We start from the raw sequence: 15,347 nt of genomic DNA on the forward strand, positions 1-15,347 counted from the left end.
TTTTGTTTTAATATTTATTTGCAGGGTATATCCATATTAATATCTACACATGACAGTAATGTATACATAGTGATAGTTCACTTTAGCTCTGCTTATTAATTTCACGTGTGGCTTAATTGACTGTAAGTACGTTGTCTGATCTAAAACCTTGATGGCGGGCGCTTTCTCTGTTCGTTGAGCGGTGCTTACCTGACAGCACATGCAATGCAACACAGAAAGAAAACACTCAATACGTCTATAGAGTTTCTTAAGTTAGCCTAAATGGTACAGACTATTGTAAAGGCTGACCAGAATTATAAAAAAACCTCGCCATATTGCGGGAAACCATTCAAATGTCATCTGTCTATTGCTTGCTGTCAAAGTTTAACGCTGTTTGCGCGTCGTATTATAAAGTGTTATTTTGTGTTTTTATCGGAAAAGTTCGTATTTATCGTGCTCTGTCAATTAGTTTCAGTACCCATCGTGCAGCCATTTTTTATTTTGACATTTGACACTAAATAATAAAGTTCCATATTAATTGATATAAAAATGCCACTAATTCAATACAATAATTAATTGACACTTACATTATAATCTCAATCGGATCGGAATACGACGGCACCCCTGCCGTCACGTTCCGATGCAGATCCGACTTTACTACATCTGTACTTCTGTAGACATGGAAAGAATACATCTGTTGTGTTGTATTGTAAGAAGACCATAAAAGGGCGATTGTGCGAGCGTTTCAACCGTCTCATTTTTCTGGACACTTCTTTTTAAAAATGGCTGAAGATTCTGATACAGTTTTGTAGTTATCTGGTAGAAATACAGGAAATCTACATCGAAATCTACAGCCAATTCGTAAAAAATGTGGCCAGAAAAATGAGGCGGTCACGCTCGAATAATCGCCCAAAACGAGCCTGAGCCAGGTCTCGTCCCGTTTTGCTTGTATGTGGGCTAATTTGGAACGCAGCCCCCTCTGCTTTCAACAAAATCGCAGCCTTAGTCAGTACTTCTAAAATTGAAGAATGGCAACACTGCAGCAGCCAACCAGTCGACATAAGTATTTCTCCAGAGACGTAGTTGGAAGGAATATTTGATTCTTGCATTTTGTTACCAGATTGATAAAATCCCGTAGAATTCAGAATATTAAGATGGCAGAGTGAAATGAAATGTCAGGTTGTAATGGAAAAGATGTCAAACGTTACATTAAGGTCGTTTGTCACGGTCAGCTAGGCACTACAGTGCCAGTAGATGACGTTAGTGTGCAAATTCCTCGTATTTTTTTTTTAGGAATGAAATCGTGGATATTTTTATAAAATAATGTACATACCGCCAATAGCGTGAAATTTGTGATATATCGTACCAAGTTTCAGATGTATTTTTATTTAGAAAATACTTTCACTTGATCGCTGCAGTTTCGACTGAGATATTTTCGCACACATGCTTGTAATTTGTTGTAAACAGAAGTCTTTGTTAATTTCGCTCTCATGATCAAAGAGCAGATTGGCCCAGTTGCATAAGGCTTGAGTTTACTCTATCCTCAGCTTAGGAAGTTCGGGTTCAAACCCGTTAAGGTTTAACTTTTTTGTTTTTTTTTTATGTTCTCAGTTAATGATGTTAATATTTTTTGAAATGTGTAGCTAAAAAATTATAAGACCTAATTTAGGCACAAACATTTTTTTTTAAATTTTAGGTAAATCTGAATATGCACAGCACAACTACAGTAAGTACTATGAGACTTATAATTCCTCACATCCACTCAAGGGTTGCTTGGTAGAGATCCCTTCGAGGGATAAGTTCGCCTTTACAAAGTCAAGGAAACCGAATCACGTACCAGAGTGGAACCCAAGTGGAACCTTTTCATATTCAATTGCGCTGTGATTTCTTTGGCAAGTGTATGGGATGTCAACATGACATTAGTAGCACATAGGTTCCACCCTGGTACGTGACTCAGTTTCCTTGACCGTAACTCAACGATTGTTTTTTTATTTTTATTTACAATACACTTTACATACTATGAGAAAATTAGTCATAATCATATCCCTATACATTATACATACCTACATATAGAGGCCTCCTCTCACAATGAGAGCTTGGGCGTTATTTTCAACGCAGCCCAGTGGGAATTGAAATATAGCACACACGATTAATTATATAGCAGGTGTGTGTACGTTTCTTCATGATATTTAATTGGTTGGGTAGTAATCGAAGGCTCTACTGAACAACAAATAAAAAAGTCCATCACTAAGTCAGTTTTTATTTATTTATTTACATCAGTCAATTAAATTAGCCCACATACAACCACTGCTGAGTGCCTCTTGCATTTTCACGCCACTTTTCCAGTCTTGTGCCAGTCTCGTACACAGCTTATTAGCCGACAATGTATGTTATGACAGTGTTTTTCACTCTGTAATTAAATATTTTATTATGAAAATAAAACATATTTTGAAGAAGCATATTTTGTCAAATGAACTTTTCTCTGAACTCCAAAATTACCGAGATATGAGGCTCAAAAGTTAGTCCGCTACCAAGGGCTGGGGACTTGGAAAAAAAAACAGTAAAAAAATCTGTCCTAAACACCTACGGTCATGGAAACTGAGACTTTAGGCCTCCCCCATATTTTCCCGTTTTGCCAATACTCGCCACGTTTGATAAGCGGGTTGGCGAGCGTAGTATATTATCCCTCAGCCGATTCCTACGCTACCCACGGGGGTGGTGGAAGTTGTATGTTGTACTCAGCCTCTACTGTACTTACTTTTTAATTTCCTTATAATGCGTCTTTTTCGAGACCAGAGTATTGATGCTTTATGTATTTTTTTCGCAAAGTTCGTGGCTTCATAGTTTCCAATGTGAATTATAATTCAGTTTGATACTTGAAAATATAACTGCATTCACATTATAGATTATAGATAATGATAATCCCGCCAGTTTCGAGGACAAATTACGATAATTTAATTTAGGAAAAAATACTTCATTAGTTTACAATGTCATGACAACCTATGACAACAAACGAACAAAAAATTATGACTTGACGAATTTGACATTTGACTTGATGTTTTTTTATTTTTATTTTATGGAAAAAGCCACAGCCATGCAGCCTTTATCTGATTTTATCACTACTAATTTATAATCCGTTAATGCAATTTTCCGTACTTATTTGTTAATACGTTAATGTTATGTGATTTTCTTTCTAATTTCTGTCGGAAACCCAAAGAATTGGCAATACATTTGTTCGTTGCACTTCAGTCTTTTGACTGACGGACTTTGTACCTATGGCCAGCAAAAATATTAAAAAAAAAGTTAAACGAGCTTCAAAATGGTAATTATGTGATTTTGATCAGACAAATCAAACGAAATCTGGCAACGTCGCTTAGCATCGAATTGTCAGCGAGTTGACAACGTAGCTGAAACACACACTACTAACCGAGCCGTTGGCGTACGATACTGTCGCCGTCCACTCACATATTGACAAAAAATAACTAAAATAATCATCTAGATTAAGCTATTAATCAAAAGCTTCTTTAGTAAATAAAAATGCCTCAAATAAAGAACAAAATAAAAGTCAACAGATGTGATTTTAATTTCAAATTATTCTTTCAAGCGCACATGATTGTGTTAATACATTAGTATGGAAATCGTTCCACCTTAATGCCCTTTTTCGACGAAAATGTGTTGCTTTTGTATGATTGACTATCCCGAAATGTTTGAACGCGTCAGATTTTTTAAGGTACTGCGGGTTTATTATTTATTATTATTCTACTGAGAATAATTTATTATTATGGGAAGGTTCATATTACTTTCAAATTATATTATTTTACTGTTATGAGAATGAAACAACGTATTTACTTACTTAAACAGAATAAAAAATATGTAAGTAATTAGTATTAGGTACTTACTTACACTCAATGTATAAGAATGTTAGAAATTGAAGAGTTTAGTAGGTAGGTAATGTTGTAGCAAACATTATTAGTTACGAAGTGTGTTACGGTCGTAGGTATATCCGTTTGAAAACTATAAACGTCGGACGTTATTATACCATTTGGCATTTATTGACAATGATACGTTTAGAGCAGTTAATTATTTGCTCTCAGTGAAATTCCTACTATAAACATACATCTTTACATATTAATCGGATTTATGAGTATCTCTCTATCGCTCCTCGCTCCGCCAAGTTTCGATACAGACACTTTTAACTTATCGGGGGCCCTGGGCGCATTAGGGCTCCTTCCCCGCAATGTGCGTGAATTTGGAGTATGGTCCTCCATTGCTCGCGGGGTCCTTCCTAGGCATTTGTATAGACCGTCCAATAACAAAGAGGGGCCCGGAAAGCGGGGTAGCAAAAGTGATTTTGGGGGTTCTCTACCTTTTCCTAACTCACGATTCCCAACTGTTTCATTTCCCTACTTACGATTCTCTATGAAACCATGTTTATTTCGGAACTTTCATAAAACAAACGTAACCTAACCTTACTGTGTTCTAAGCTGGATCCACACTTGTATCATTTTGCCGATAACGATCATGCGTGTCGTATGGAGCTCGCGTATCCTAAGTATGGACGCTCACTTTGGGCACACCGTATCACTAAATAGCAACGTCGCGTGAAAAAATGCGTCCATACTAATCGTAGCGTAGCAGCGTATCGTATCATTAAGTGTGGACGCTATCCGTATCCCCTTTGATCGGGGAAAAACCGCCTTGAGAGCGATCACGGCGTATCGCGTATCAAATCATTCGTGATACAGTATACACGTCCATACTTACCGATCTTGATACGCGTATCCGATCGCGAGGGTGCGGGATATATAATATACGCGTATCAACATCAATCCCGAGCGATCAGATACGGCGCGCCGCATGATCGCGCTGTTTTTACGTCAACACTAGCGATCTTGATACGCGTCGGTGCAACGCGAGAGATACGAAAAAAATGATACAAACGTGGATGTGTGGTTTCAGTTATTATGTAAGTTATTTACACTTGAAAATAATCACTAGGTATGCCTTATATTTCACAAAACATTAATGGTTACTTAAAAGTAGAATGGCCCACCTACCTACATGAGGTTGTGCATTTCCCAATTGAATAAGATAAGCTGTTAAACCATTCGATATGCTAAATCGCAAGCCGAGGTAAGCGGACTCTTATCGTACGCAACGCTTTCCCTCCGGCGGGAGATAACGGCGTCCTGGTGTCCCAGTTCCTTATTCCGTGCACCTTGTAAATAATCTCAATACACCGTGTTATTTTTGATATCCGTTAACTTCGGCAGACGACTTTGTTCATTGATATATTGGTATGAACTACCTGATAATTCAAATTTTCGCGAAATTGAAAAAAAAAACAAAAATTCGAATATAAAAATCTTTTTTCTTGCATATAATAGCTTCAAATTCATTGTTAATTATTAAAATTGCGAAATAAACAAACTTGACAAGTGACACTGACGTGACAGACACATAAGAGAGGCATCAAAAAATTTACATATAATACGAACGTTGTAAGTTAAATAAAAGCTTGCAAAACACTAAAAAAAGCAAAATTAAAATGCCCAGCAATCTGCTTGAATATTTCTATACTTCATTTTATGATACTGTATAAAATACCGGTATAATTATAAGTAAGTAGGTAAGCTTGCATACCCATGCAAGCTACGACTATACTTGAACAATATTTAAATTACAACACCGAAATAAAGAATAAGGCGAAAAAAAAACCTGTTTTCAGCTGGTCGTGGACGATTCTCTCTCATGAGGTATGATCATGACTTTATTGTTATTGTCCTCTCACGCAAATAAAACGAGCGTGAGTAATTCACGAGAAATTTCCTCAACTCACGTAAGTAGGTACTTGTGTATATTTTGAGCTTCTATCGTCACTCAGCGTAAAAAATAAATAAGTTGTGGTCAAAAATGTCTCTTAATAGAAGTTTTTTTGCTGACCACTTGCGTTGTCACTTAAACTACATTTCCGTAGCAAACAAGTCGATGCCATTAACATGTTTTATACAATGTGTACAAGTCCATTTTTAGCCGCCGTGTGGTACAAATTGGACTTTTGTTTATATATGTCGGCGGCCGATCGTAAAATTCGGCCATTTCATTTGCCTAGTGCCGTTTAGGCAGATCATGAAATTCCTAGGCATATCATGAAACGCCACCATTTCATGATTTAGCCAGTTTAGGCAGATCATGAAATTCCTAGGCATATCATGAATCATGAAACGCCGCCATATCGGTTCTGGCACTTCGACGGCCTATGCCGCGGCACGCTCGCTTCGCTCGCTCGGCTCGTGCGTTGTGGTCACAAATAGTCACAATTCATACTAACCTCTCCTCGCTTCGCTCGTCATACCTAAATTTTCCTTTTTTTCGGCATATCACGATGTAATGAACACTAATGTGTTGCTCTAATCGATCTGCCGTATTGTTTCTCAGGCACATCGTGATATGCCGGACCAACTTTTAGACCCATTTCACGATATGCCTAGGAATTTCGTGATTTGGCGGATTTTACGATCGGCCGCATATAATCGAATGCAGCAGAAATTACGCGGCTCACGACTCAAAAAATTACGCTCGTCTGCCTTCACCCTAAGAAGTGGGTTAAGTGTAGCCAAATAAATTAATAATCTAACAGGTCAAGCTAAATAAAAGCTTGTAAGAAAACCATATGTGGATTGTAATGTAGATTGTAGTTGTAGCCGGAATCTAAATAGAGTACCTACCTCATCCAAGCACAAACTGTAAATTACTACGGCTTTAAGCGAAATTAAATTACCCACGGCTATGTAGGCCGCACAGGACTGAATTATATAGGGCCATATTCTAAATTACTTTTAGAAAGTCGGACGAACCCACATTGCCCTTAACAATAACTCACTATCCACAGGATTCCTTGAATAGATCCACATTTTACGCGGAAAAAATACGTTACGATAAATTCGATAAAAGCCACCTTAGCAAGAATTGTAATCCGCATTTGGAGCCCTATTCTAAAAGCTAAATTATATGTTAACGCCTCGCCAACTGAATTCATCGATTCGCGACTTCGCAAATGCTTCGGCCCGGCTCAAGTACTTGGCAAGTAGGGTGAAGCGAGCGACTTATCTTCTGTTCGGCTCGATAAAGATCTCGTAACCGAAGGCGGTGAGTTATGAGTATCACCTTGTTTTTGTTCGTTTTTGTGGTGTTCTGTATTACCGAATGCTGTCCATATTGAGGTCTCGAGCACCTGTCCTATTTACGTTGGGAAATACAAATTATACAAATTGACGATCGAACGGCAAGTGGTTTTTAATAAGACGACCCATTGAAGTACCTTGGACGACCATCTAATGTAACTAGATAAGACTAATACATGAAGTATATTCTACCGACTGAAGTACATGAGAAGACCACCTGAAGTATATAAGGCGACCAAATTGAAAAAGATATTGTCGTCATTCCTTTCGTTTGTTGTTTACTTTGTGCATAATATTTTCCTAATAAGTATAGACATATCAGTGAAAACTTTACTGGCTCATGATTTACCTGCATGTATACTAGCTTCATGTATGATTGTATTGCTGTATGTTTTCCTCAATAAAGAAAAAATAAAGTACTAACGGAAATATGTATATAAAATCACCACCTGAAGTATATAAGACATCCAACTAAAGTATATAAGACGTCCAACTAAAGTATATAAGACGACCACCAAAAGTACTGACGTGCAACTGAAGTAAACAATACGACCACCCGAAGAACATAAGGCGACCACCAGTAGTATATAAGGCGATCACCTGAACTATATAAGAGGACCACCAGACAGCAGTATATAAATTGACTACTTGAAGTATATTGAAATTGTTTATTGAAATTGTTTATTCAAAATAAAATATTTGTTTACAAATAAAAAGGTTAGTAAGCACTGAAATTACGTCTAGGTTTTAGTAAACAATAAACCGATATACTAGTTACACTTTTGACTTAATATAATACAAATGTTTACATCTAACTAAATAGAACATATAACGCGTTCATCTGAAGTAGTATATAAGACGACACATCGAAGTATATGAACGAAATATATGTCGAATATCGAAAATACGCGACTCACACACCTCAAAAAGTTTTTGGTAAAAATTTCATTTTTAAAACAAGTTTTTTTTACTGACTGTACTTTTTGTTGACTGTACTTGTATTGTCACCCAAACTAGTTTAGTTTAGTTTATTTATTAATTCAATACATCATTACATTATAATTTACATAAATGTCAGTTATAAGAATTAGTATTGAAATCGTCAAAGGTAGATTAGTAATGATTAGGGCTTGCACTATCCGGTAACTTTTTATTATCCGGATATTTCGGATATTTGAAATCTCAGTATCCGGATATCCGGTTATTTTGAATAATTTGAATAATTTTTCAAATATTTAAAAAAACGCTAAAAACAATTTTTAATTTGTTTCATCAGACGTATCGTGTTAATTAACTTAATCACTGATTGTCTTATACGCACGAAAAATCATTATTTTGTCACTTTAATGAGTGAAATAACTTAAAAACACTTTATAACTTCTCTGTCTCCTGCTTGTTGTTATTTTGCCTTACGGACCAAGAGCCCACGACAGCCAGACCTTCGTTATATTTTAAAGGCTGAATTTTTTTTTTATGCAAGGTGTTAATTTTTAATATAACTGAAAACCGGAAAGCACTTTGCTCAGAAATACTCAGAACCGAGAGTAGATTCGATTCATCATGCATGTCAGAAAGACGTCCACTGCTGGACTTAGGCCTCGCCCAAGGCTCTCCACTCAGACCAGTCTTGTGCTTTCCGCATCCAACGCAATTCAGCGATCTTAACCAGGTCGTCGCTCCATCTTATTGGAGGCCTACCGACGGCTCGTCTCCCGCTCCGCGGACGACATTCGAGAACCTTCTAACCCCATTGGCCATCAGTCCTGCGAGCACGCTCACTGCCACTTCGGTTTCGCAATTCTTCGGGCTATTTCGGTAACCTTAGTTCTACTGCGGATATCATCATTTCTGACTCTATCCCGTAGAGAAACCTTTCCATAGCCCTTTGAGTGACTTTGAGCTTCCTAATGAGGCCCATCGTTGGCGCCCACGTCTCAGATCCGTATGTCATCACTGGCAACACACACTGGTCAAAGACTTTTGACTTCAAACACTGCGGTAATTTGGCCGAAAAGACACTGCAAAGCTTCCCGAATGCTGCCCAGCCGAGTCGGATTCGACGAGTGATCTCTTTCTCGAAGTTAGACCTACCTAACTGGATCGTTTGTCCCAGGTGTACATAGTCGTCAACAACTTCGAGCGCAGAGCCTCCGACTATTACGGGAGCTGGCACAACATTAGACATGACTTTCGTCTTGTCCATGTTTATTTTCAAGCTAACTCGGTCGAAAACAACTCTGCTGAGGTCAGCGAGCATAGCACTGAGGTCCTCCATAGTTTCAGCCATGACTACAATATCGTCGGCGAATCGAAGGTGAGTGAAGTACTCCCCATTATTGTTAATGCCTCGTCCTTTCCAGTCCAGAACCTTAAAATCATCTTCCAATCCAGCGGTGAACAGTTTCGGAGAGATCACATCTCCTTGTCTGACTCCCGCTGCAAAGGAACAGGCTTCGTGCTCTGGTCCTGTAGTCGGACTATAACGAAGGATTATAACGATACTATAACGAAGGTCTGGCTCTTGTGGGCTCTTGCTCTATTATAAGAATAAATAACACAATACAATACAAAGCGTATTGTATTGAACACCAAAAAACATTTATTATAAAATGAAATCAGAACATAAAAGGTAGGGTAGGAGACGAGAAAACAGGGGTCTAATCGCTAAAAAGCGATCTCTTCTTCTACCTTCTTATTCGACCTGACGATGTTATTAACATAGAATCAAAGGTGATCAAAGCAGGTGTGTGTAATGTAAGGTAAAAAATATATTGAAGATTGAAAAATACGTAAAATATAATAATATTAATCAAATAAACACATATTACTTACATACACATTTACCAAAAATTCATCATCGCCACTACCATACCAAACAGAAGTTAAGAATGAACCTTACTAATAAGTATTGCATGTAAACCTTCCTAATACAAAATAAATGTATCTGTGTGTATGCATACACTACACTAACCTCTCACAATGCGCGAGCGCGCGCTTAATATCAGATATTCGAATTATCCAAATTATCCGGATAATGAAGAGCTCCTATCCGGATTTGAAAATGGGCGGATATCCGGATAATATGGATATCCGGTTAACCGGATTGCAAGCCCTAGTAATGATTATAAAAAATAAAATTCTAAGCATGCCATGATGTGAATGAAAACAATTAAAATTAGACTGGTTCTCCTCAAGGGATCGTCAGACTGAAAGAAAACACATTGAAATTTATATAAAGAATAATGGCGAAAATGTCAAGGATATGTGTAATACATTAGGCAATAATTGAGTAACAATTTAAATTTCAATGTAAAAACAATAAAATAAAAACAAGAAATAATACATTTGCATACCAAATTTCAAGTCCATGCCATTAACCGTTGAAGAGTTCCGTCCTTTGGAGACGATCCTGGCCGGACTACCAGGATGTTACTACCAGATTAATGTATTGTCACACAATTTACATAAGTATACCAAATATCAAGTCAATCCAACTACTGGAAGTTGGTCGAATTTATCTTGCAAGATTTGATTACCTACAGAGACAGACAACGGGACAGGTAAAACTAAATAAAAGCTTCTAAAAATTACGCTCGTCTGGCTTCACCCTTCCAACGTATCAAATCTGTTTCGGATGTTCCTCTTGCTGTCTAGTTTTAGTGTCTAGGCCAAAGTGTTTTGCTGTCCTCATACCAGAGGACGCTGCGTGGGTAGACCCTCCACAAGATTGTCATGTCCTGGTGAAGGTCGCGGGAGTTGCGATGCGAGCGAGGCGGGACCGGCCATTGTTGCGTTATTTGGGAGAGGCCATCAGTCATATCCAGCCAGCAGTGAATGTTTTTCGCCTGATGATGATGAATGTTGCCTAGCTAAATCAACATCGTTATCTGCCGGAAGATCCACTGTTGAACAACGGCCTCCTCCTTAGAAAGCCACAATGAACGACAGCTGGTACCTACATTCACCGGTTTGTCGCAGCTCTCACGATATTGTCAGTCGAACTAGGGAGGCCTGCCAATGCTTCGTCTTCCGGTTCCTGGTTCACTCGAGGACTTTTCGCTCCCAATGGTCTGTTCTTCGAGCGATGTGGCCCACCCATTGTTAGTTACACTTGCATAATTCTTCGAGCGATATCGGTGTCTAGTTCTTCGGCGAATTTCTGTATCCGGAATTGCGCAAAAAAACTCCGGGCATAGCTCTCTCCACAGCTCGTTGCGTGACCTATCTAAATAGTCGGCTTAACTTATTTAATATTGCTCGAATATTTTCAAGCCAATAGAAATGAAATTGCAATTTGCAATTAATCACCGTATTTATATTTCACTCAAAACTTAATTGCTTCCTGTAATTCTCCAGTGACTCACATATCACGTCATTTCCAACGAGTTACTGTTTAATGGCCGCTCCGTGCCTCAAATTGGCCTGGTCCTATACTACGAAGTGCAAAATTCGAACTCCGTATCTTGCCGTCCCGCTGAAGCTAATATTATTTAATACGAGAATGAGAGGGACAGTACGAACTTCGATTTTCGAATTTTGTAGTAGCCCTCCTGCGCTAGAGCAGGGGACCGATTTTTGAAATCACACCACTCGAAACGTTACTTCAATTCAACCTCTGCGAATGCTGGCTGGTAACCCCTAGCTAGATTGCTATATCTGTGTGTGAATCATCTGTGATCAAGTTTCCACTGACATGACAACTAAATGGAATTTGTGGGATTCAGCTCATTTTAATAGGCTTCATTATTTGCGTCGGTACCACATCGGCACGGTGAGTACTTACGGTACTATTCAATGGAAAAAATCAATTGTGTAAACAAATGTGGTGACTGACATTGACACTTGACTGACGACTGGCTGACTGACTGACTGACGTTGGCTCTAGTGATGTGAAAGCTCTTTAAGATACTTCAATCAGCAGTAAATAATTATTTTGAATTTACTCATATTTCATTATTTAATGTAATCCCTAAGTTTAATTTTTAAAAATGGCGAATCACGTATTCTCTTAGTCCTGTTTAAGAGTCATTCACAATGTTTCCATGTCCCTTTTAACTTAAAATGTTTAATAGCATTTTCAAGAAGTTTTAGAATTATATCTTCAAATATATACCTAACGTTTCTTCCATACAAACTTACACTTCATGTTCAAAACTTACACTCCCCTTTATACCCCTTTAAGGGTAGAATTTTTAAAATGGTGAAACATGTACTTCACTATATTTTTTGTCGTATATTTTCCCCAAGGTTTATGATGGAGTATTTTAGAATTTAAAGGGTCAGTTAAAATATGGATTAATTTAGATTTTTTTGCTGCTTAAGTAGCGTAGTAGAAAAGCCAACCTGAGATATGTGTGCATAGAAGAAATTTGTATCTTGACTCCTGTCCAACGGTGGTGTAGGGGTTATAGTACGCAGTACGGATTGCTGAGGACCTAGGTTCGATTCCCAGCCCTGGTCTCTTTTTCTGGTTTTTCTGTGCATCCATGTCTCAGATTGTATTTTCGATATAATTTAGAAGAGGCATTTTTAAATTTACATAAGACAGGGAAATGAGAGTAGACACAGGGAAGTGATTCAAAATGATTTTTTGGTCCAACAATGGACTCCACAGTAAATATGATACTAGTAAATAGAAATGTACATAATTTCTACTAAAATACTATTTTATCGTCCAACTAGAGTGTTTACCCGCGGCTTCGCACACGTAAATCATTAGGTCCAGCAGCTGAATACCGGGATTTTTAAAAATTGCCGTGGGAATTCCCGAAAATTAAATCGTTGTTTTCATTGACATTACATTAAAAACAATCATGGTCAAATTTCATGACTCTAAGCCCAGCGGTTATTAGTTCGAAAGTTATCCCTATCTCGTGGGAATATCGAAATAAAAAGTAGGCTATGTTTTATTCCAGATGTCAAACTATCTACATACTAATTTTCATGACTCTAAGCTGAGCGGTTGTTATTTCAAGATTTTATGTTGTAATCCAGGTTATCCAACTTTTCGCCAAATTTCATCCAAATCCGTCCAGCCGTTTCAGCGTGAAGAAGTAACAAACATATTCACTCACTCACAAACTTTCACATTTATAATATTAGTAGGATTAGTAGGATATAGTAGGAAGTAGGATAGTAGTATAGGATTAGAAACCTTTATAAACCTTCATTAAATAGTGTAACTTAACACAAATAATTAATATCTACGAATAAATTAATTTGCAGAGCCAGCCATAATTTCGGTAGGTAAGGTTGGTTCAGTCAAATAATTAATTTTGTTGGTACAGCACTAACTTTCCAGAGACTAGACCGACCATAGACCAACTTCGGTGAAGAAAAAATTATCATGTCAATTTGACAAATATAACGGATTTTCGTCTTCCAATTAATTCTATTAAAATAAACATATTTACACGATTATTTAATGATAAAATGGTTGTTAAAAACAGTGGCGAGGTCATTGAGATGTGAATATGATCGGGATTGGCGTTCAAATGCAAGTAACTACGGAGTAATCGTGAAAAATTGCTTTGTTTACACAATTGATTTTTTCATTGAATAGTACTTTACTTCCGTATGGATAGTTTCTACGAACCTGTTATTCATTTCGTCCACTGATGCGTTATCTTCCAACCAGTCAAAGCGATTTGAGAGCTCGAGTTGAAAGCTCTCGGGGTTTTCGATTTGAGCGCGGGTAGGTCAGAGCGTGGACTTCATCCGACGGAACCGCTCAAGTGTAGCGTTTATATATTTAATGTGCCTCTTTCTACTTGGTGATCACTGCCAGTTTTCACCCCGTGGTGAGTCATAGACACAGAGGCATCATTGAATATTCAACGGACGGATATCCGTCTTTTGTCGGTCATGCGTGATGAAGTCTATGTCGTCGTGGAACCACCGCGACGGGACTCATGCAGCTCCAATTCCTGTGAGGCGACTTTAGGAAGAAAGAATTCTTCATAAAGAAGCCCTTCTTTCTCCAAAAAATCGGCCAGCCTCTGTCCCCTGAGGTTCCGTTGCCCATACCTAAAGTTTTCATCACACTTTCAACTCATTATCGCTTCTCTTGCCTAGCTTCGTATTGAAGTCCCCCATAACAACATTGAAGTTAGTTTTGTGAGTATGTATGGATGGCCCTACTAATCTCCTCATACGTATACTCTACTTCATCAACCAGAAGGACTATTGCGTAATGTTTCTGCCATTCGCGATCACAATCAAATGACAGTTTTCGCACACAAAAACTGTCATTTGATTGTGATCACGAGTGTCAGAAACGTTACACAATTGGCCCTCAGTTGTGACGAGGTGACTAATATAAAGCAAGTCACTGATATTTGCCTTGAAAAATACAATAGTACGTTCATTTTGTGTAATGCAATATTATAGTTTTATCACAGTACCTATAGTCGTTTATAGCCCGGCTTAGTACTTATGTATGACTAACAAGTAGCAATTGATTTTATAATTCAACCTACGTAGAGTAGAGGTCGAAAAACAAAGCACGTGTCCTAGGTTTATTGCTCTCTTATACATTTTTAATTGTCATAGTAGATAAATATTCCTGTAGAGCAGGGGTTGGTAACCTTTTTACTTGACTGCCCGAAAGAAGGTTACGTATGATATTTATTTCGAACGTATATAAATATATATATTTCGGGGATCTCGGAATCGGCTCCAACGATTTCGATGAAATTTGGTATTTAGGGGTTTTCGGGGATGACAAATCAACCTAGCTTGGTCTTATCTCTGGGAAAACGCTTATTATCGAGTTTTAGCCCGAGCATAGCTCTGTCGCCCAGGTACAAAAATCATATAACAACCACGCGATGTAAATGAGCAAAGACTTGCACAGCTAGACTTGAAATTTGCCAACGACTTTTTTGAGGATCATGGATTTTCAATAAGAAAGAAAGTAGGATGAATGGAGCTAGGTTTTTTTTTTTTTCACGGGACAAAATCTCAGGCATAAGGTGGTATTTAATAATGCTTTATTCAACGGTTCAAGCCCCTATTTTGGGTTTGTGTAAAACACCTAGACAAAGGAAAAGTCCTAAAAACAAATTAAAAGAAGTCACGGACGTTATTTAGGAAAAATTTAATATGAAGAACTTGTGAAGGGAGATAAAAATAATACCCATTTCTAGAAAAAGATTATTACGTCACAATTCACAAAGGGAAGTA

The 15,347-nt window shown here is 37.8% G+C and overlaps 1 long non-coding RNA gene across 1 annotated transcript; it reads right to left on the reverse strand.

Moving 5' to 3' along the window:
* Positions 1–2,223: 2,223 nt before the first annotated feature.
* Positions 2,224–3,083, reverse strand: LOC141436092 (uncharacterized). The gene is made up of 2 exons (XR_012452262.1): positions 2,738–3,083; positions 2,224–2,389 (listed from the first exon to the last, which is right to left on the reverse strand). It is a non-coding gene; the product is annotated as an uncharacterized lncRNA (long non-coding RNA).
* Between the last annotated feature and the right edge of the window lie 12,264 nt (positions 3,084–15,347).

The sequence above is a fragment of the Choristoneura fumiferana genome, chromosome 16 (assembly GCF_025370935.1).
Source record: "Choristoneura fumiferana chromosome 16, NRCan_CFum_1, whole genome shotgun sequence".
Taxonomy (NCBI): domain Eukaryota; kingdom Metazoa; phylum Arthropoda; class Insecta; order Lepidoptera; family Tortricidae; genus Choristoneura; species Choristoneura fumiferana.